Genomic DNA, 5,650 nt, shown 5'->3' on the forward strand with positions numbered 1-5,650 from the left:
GGTCTTCTTCTTTCTCTGTGCCTTCTCTGTGGTGGCACATCACCTTGTCCATACGTCAGTCTTAACACTCTCATAGTGTATTCTATTTTTTTTATCTACTCCACTAGATTGAATTTCTTCAGGGCAGGCAGGACTCCATCCTCAGTTTTATCACAGTGGATGTCATATCATGTTTGATTAATAAAGTCGTCATAATAAATGAAAAAAATTGAGTCAATACTGTTTGCTAGACCATACAGAACTCTTGGTTAAAACTTCATCTCAGAACAAGGATATGGATTCTGGCAAAGCAATAACAAGAAACAAGCTGAAGAATCAATAGGGCATAAGATCATAAAAATAAAACTGAAAATGTGAACCCAAGATTAAGAAGGGCACCACAGTGATGAGTAGACTAAAGCAAACCACCAAAAATGTTATTGTGTAAAACACTGAAAATCACGGATCTGGAGGATAGAAGCTAAATCATAGAGAGAACTTTTGTAATTCTGAAGCTTCATTTCCTTCTTACATCAAAACTCTCTAAATACAAAAGGGAATGGTTCATAGGCCAACAATTGATATAATTCCATTTTCAGTCGAAAGAGCTAAAAGAAATTTGCTTCTTTAAATATTGACATAACTTGAAAGAGAAGTGGTGATTTATTGAGAACCTCTTTCCAGTGGTTTAAAAGGGGAGAGTTAAGGTTATATGGAGCACATAAATGGGAGAAGTTTTTACTTGAAAAGACAAATTTGGTAATGCTAGGAACAAAAAAAAGACATCTGTAAAGTGGTTAAGATCAAGATGTTTAAGAGTGGGCTTAATGTAAGATCTTGGGGTCCTTTCCATCCTGTGTCATGTGAAATAGTTGGCAATGAAGGATTTAAGATCTCTGCTAGCATCAGAATGCTTGACAGACTGTAGTGTCGTCAACATGACATGTTTATGACCCTGAAGTCATGTGCAGTGTGCAAACTCAAGTTCCTCAGGCTTTTATCATCCTTATGGTGCAGTAGACATGATTTGAAAATTAATGGTGCTAAATTACAGATCAGCCATACCACCAATTGAGCTGTTGAGCGAAATCAACCACAGTTAAGTGTTGTATACAGACCACTTATGAATGAGTTCCCCTAACACACTACTTGAACTATTAGCAGAAAAAGTGAGGTCATAAATCATGGTGGTCACTGCGGCTAACATTAAAAATAATCTCATAAAAAATTGTAGATACGTGGTGTATATGAACAAAGACCTTGAAACTTTGACTTTTAACTCTATTTTACTATGTGTAACAAGCTAAGTGTCTTAGTGCAGGCCACTATAACAAATTACTGAGTGGCTCATAAGCAACCGAAATTGATTTCTCACACTTCTGGAGGCTGAAAATCTGAGGACAGGGTTCTGGTGAGGCCTTCCTCTGGTCTGCAGGCTGCTGGCTTCTTGTATTCTTTTTTTTTTTTAAAGATTTTATTTATTTATTTGACAGAGAGACAGCGAGAGAGGGAACACAAGCAGGGGGAGTGGAGAGGGAGAAGCAGGCTTCCCGCGGAGCAGGGAGCCCGATGCGGGACTCGATCCCAGGACCCTGGGATCATGACCTGAGCCGAAGGCAGATGCTTAATGACTGAGCCACCTAGGTGCCCTTCTTGTATCCTTTCATGGAGGAAGGGGGAAGAGAGCTTTCTGGGGTCTTTTTTTATAAGGGCACTAATCTCATTCATGAGGGCTCTACCCTTGGGACCTGATATCCTTCGAAAGGCCCCACTCCCTACTACCATCACATTGTAGGTTAAGATTTAAGCATATGCATTTTGGGGGAACACAAACATTCCTTCTGTAACACTAAGCATCCTCTACATTAAGGAATACTCAGATGAAAATTTGTTTAACTAGTAAGTAATGAAAAATCCAAAAGAAAATTTCACTTGTTAAAACGATTACATCTTTGCAGTTCTGACAAAGAATAAGATTCTTTTCCTTTCCCTATAATTTAACAAAAACAAAGTTAATCCTTATATTTCATTCGCAATTAACTTTCAACCATGACATGATGCTTACTATGTTTGCCCACATTTTTTAATATCATCCTGAAATTATTGAACCAACATGATGACACAATGTAATGAGTTTCCATGTGGCGCAAGATTTTTGAGAATGTGGCAGGATTCTTTGTAAGCCTTATCTTTAACAGAATATTCCTTCCTTAAGTCCACATCACATAGCACCTGTAGGGGGCAAACATTCCCTGATGATAGGAGGCTAGATCATGGGACCCCGCAGGATACTGTCCAGTTACCACCTGTGTCTTTATCATCCATAAAACAAAACAAAACAAACAAACAACAACAACAACAACAACAAAAACCCAAGAATTTCTGGGTAACTGGAAAATAATAAAAGCAATAAGAAAAGAAGAGTTGGGGCGCCTGGGTGGCTAAGTCGTTAAGCATCTCTGCTTTCAGCTCAGGTCATGGTCCCAGGGTCCTGGGATCGAGCCCCGCGTCAGGCTCCCTGCTCAGCGGGAAGCCTGCTTCTCCCTCTCCCACTCCCCCTGCTTGTGTTCCCTCTCTCGCTGTGTCTCTCTCTGTCAAATAAATAAATAAAACATTTTAAAAAAATAAGAAAAGACAAGTTTATTGACACAAAATCAGGCCCTCAGCATAACTTAAGAGAGACTACCCAGATTTTAAATAACTGTGTATAAAGAAAAATTCCTAGTCCTAGTTCATGCTGTCTCTTCCTCATACCCCATCCCTACCTCACTACCAGGCTCTGCCATGAACAAAGGCAAATGGAGGGGAAAAAAAAAATGATGGAAGAGAGAAGAGGGAAAATACTGGTGAGGTCAAGGGATGATCTAAAACCATTGCCAGAAATATACTAAATCCGGGGCACCTGGTTGGCTCAATTAAGCATCTGACTCTTGATCTCAGCTCAGGTCTTGATCTCAGGGTCCTGAGTTCAAGCCCCACATCGGGCCCCATGCTGGGCATGGAGCCTACTTATTTTTTTTTTTAAAGAAAGAAAGAAATAATAAATCCACTTCAAATCTGAAAACACAAAACCAAATAACATCAAATATAGACAAAAGGAAAGGAAGGCATTGAAAAGTGCATATGTTTCCAAAACATTTGGTTCTGAGGGATACAAAGCAGGCAGGATGGAAGAAGCCCCCTTTTTCAAATTGGATAGTGCAAAGTTGGGGTCCTAGAGACAAAATGGAACCAAAAAAGTCAGAGGACTCGTGATTCCTCTCCCTATTGCCAGAAATTCTAGACAAAAATCAGCTAGATTTTCCTGGAGTTTGCTGTCCTGATTGTGGGAAAACTGGCAAAATTCAATTCAGCCCTGTCGATTAGTTAATAGCATTGCATTAGTATTGGTTTCCCGGTCTCAGTAATTGCACTGTGGTAACATAAGATGCTCAGATTAGGAGAAGCTGGATGAATGATATATAAAAATGGCAACTCTCTAGTAGGCCTGTCAAAATGTTAAAATGAATGTTACAGACACAAAATTACTCATGCAGCTACTCATATGTTAGAAGCATGAAAACAGCATAGCCCATGTGCTTGTCCGGAGGGAAAAAGGTGAGAGGGACATCTCCAGAGACCTAATTGGTGCTGTTCCCTGAGCCAGCACCCAAAGCCACCATGTTAGAACTTGGGGAGGCATGGCTTTGGCAGGCAAGCTTGCTTATTTATTTATTGCCAGAGAAACACCTTTTCTCATCTGCTATTTATGCTCTGCTTTGTATTCAATAAGACTGCCAGGTCTGGTTCCCTGGTTCACTTCTCCTGTGCCTCTTTAGATACTCAGAAATATGCCTTTTTTTCTGACTGACCCTCCTAAATCTCACATGTTCAACTCTCTTCCTTTCGCCATTATTATTCCCTTTACTCTGGTTTCTGCCATTCCAACGTGACTCTCAGACAGGCTGTGAATATCATTACTGGGCGGACAGCTGCTGTAAGGAACACATCTCTAGCTGCTCTGTGAGCCAACTGAGAGACACAAGCATTCTTCCTTTAGTCTCACCAACATGAATACAATTTAGCTTGGAATCTGTGGATTAATTAATGCTTTAAGCATCAGAAGAGAAGTAGAAAATGTTTTACGTTGTGTCAGGCTGAGAGCGCCCCACTTGCTACCTGTGAGGCAGGTTATAGCCCATCCTCACCCTAGAGACAGGGACGCCGGGGTACAGACATGTGGGTGATTTGTCCAAAGTCACAGAGCTATTAAGTCCTAGATTCTCTAGGATTTGAACTCAGTCAAGTCTGACTTCGGTGTCTATGAACCATTCTGTTTCTATAGTCCAATATTTGATACCGTTTTTGAGGTAGAATGAAAACATAGGCTCCTTTACTCTAAAAATGTCATTTTCCTATTGAATTGTTTAAAAAAAATTCTACAACAGTATAAAGAAAAACATGTTGAATGTTTGCAGGTTTAAAGGAGCGCCTAAGGAAGGCCCTCTTTTTCACAATGCTATGGAATTTGGTTTCTTGTTGAAAGGTACAGAATTGGGTCAAGGATAAGAACGGAGTGAATGTGGTAGGATAAGAGGAGAGCACATTCTCTGAGGCAGAAGCTGTGCTCTCTGACCACCGAAAAATGGAAAAGAATAAAAATAATACAGTTAAGCCTTGGAACAAGCAAATTCCGGCAAGAGACAGCCCCACCTCGAAGAACCTCTGGAGGAGGAGCTGTGGGAGCACCCTGCCCCCAGGAGGCAGGCCTGGGGGGCATCCGGGGACATCACCTCTGAAGGAATGAGTTTCCAGCAAAGGACTGCAGCCTTCCTCATGACAGGCTCTCTTTCCATCTTGCGGTTGGTTGTGGACACCAGGGGAAGAAAGGTGCACCTCTTAAAGCCTGGCTCCCCACCCTCAGGCATGGATTTCCATCCTGAAGTAAAAGACGACACGGTCGGACTCCTGTCAGAGCAGAATGTACACACAACCCTGGCCCCTGCACTTACCCCTCATCTCTCCTGTCAGTGAGTCACACAATTTGAATTTGTTTATTTTCCTTTGATCCGCTTTTTGCATAAATCTTTCACAGGGGGTTCCTATGAGAAACTGTGACAGAGGAAGTTGTTACCTTTAATGGCTCTGAACGTTGTTAACTTTAATGGATTAGAACTGGAGGCGTTTTTCAACTCCGTGATTTCCAGGTAGCAGAGGAACAGAGCAAAACACTTTCTAGGCTCTGGCTGGAAATGCAGAGTTCAAATCACATTAATGCCATTTGGTCAGATCTACTGAAAGAACAATCCAAGCACAACTCCTGCCATTGCCCTGCACTCCCAGAGTCACTGGCAGATTGACTCATCTATTTTTAAATAGGTTCAGGTTTGGGTAGCTCTGATTGCAAATCAGAATGATTTCATCCCATTGCATGAACATTGTATGGATCATTTTACTTTATTCTCAAAAATTAATAACAAGATGGATTTTTCTGAATACACAGTTTTTCACCCAAATTCTGTGATGCCTGAGGTGAACTCTCCACAGACAGGCATGGTTTTACAGTTGTCCCCTTCTTTCATATTTTGTCCAGTAGTGCTCTGGTCACATAATTCTACCAGCTGTGCTTGACTTTGATTCCCAGTAAAGGATTCTTGTAGGATTGTGTCAACTTTTTAAAGGGAAATGGGTT

The sequence above is a fragment of the Callorhinus ursinus genome, unplaced genomic scaffold (assembly GCF_003265705.2).
Source record: "Callorhinus ursinus isolate GAN/ISIS: 27379988/994484 unplaced genomic scaffold, GSC_fseal_2.0 scaffold11, whole genome shotgun sequence".
Taxonomy (NCBI): domain Eukaryota; kingdom Metazoa; phylum Chordata; class Mammalia; order Carnivora; family Otariidae; genus Callorhinus; species Callorhinus ursinus.